The 235-nt window shown below is 35.3% G+C and overlaps 1 protein-coding gene across 1 annotated transcript in view; it reads right to left on the reverse strand.

The window, feature by feature from the left end:
* Window positions 1-235, reverse strand: part of LOC119581712 (origin recognition complex subunit 2-like) — a 14,100-nt gene that overhangs the window by 5,720 nt on the left and 8,145 nt on the right. The window lies entirely within an intron of this gene.

Consider the following 235-nt stretch of genomic DNA (forward strand, 5'->3'; position numbering starts at 1 on the left):
CTTTGGGAGGGGGTATCTAGTAGTAATATCAAGTCTGAATACTCTATTAGGTATAAGTACAGTCTTAGACTTGGTTCCACCTGCTATAGCCCCTGCCAAATGGTGTATATCACATGTTTACAATTAGGATTCAGTTGCCATATATGTCTAGCATACCTATTCCATTAATGGGTTATTTCAAATTTCTACAGCTTATTCTACACATGTAATCAATTTTGTAGAAATATTTCCACTG

The sequence above is a fragment of the Penaeus monodon genome, chromosome 15, assembly GCF_015228065.2.
Source record: "Penaeus monodon isolate SGIC_2016 chromosome 15, NSTDA_Pmon_1, whole genome shotgun sequence".
Taxonomy (NCBI): Eukaryota; Metazoa; Arthropoda; class Malacostraca; order Decapoda; family Penaeidae; genus Penaeus; species Penaeus monodon.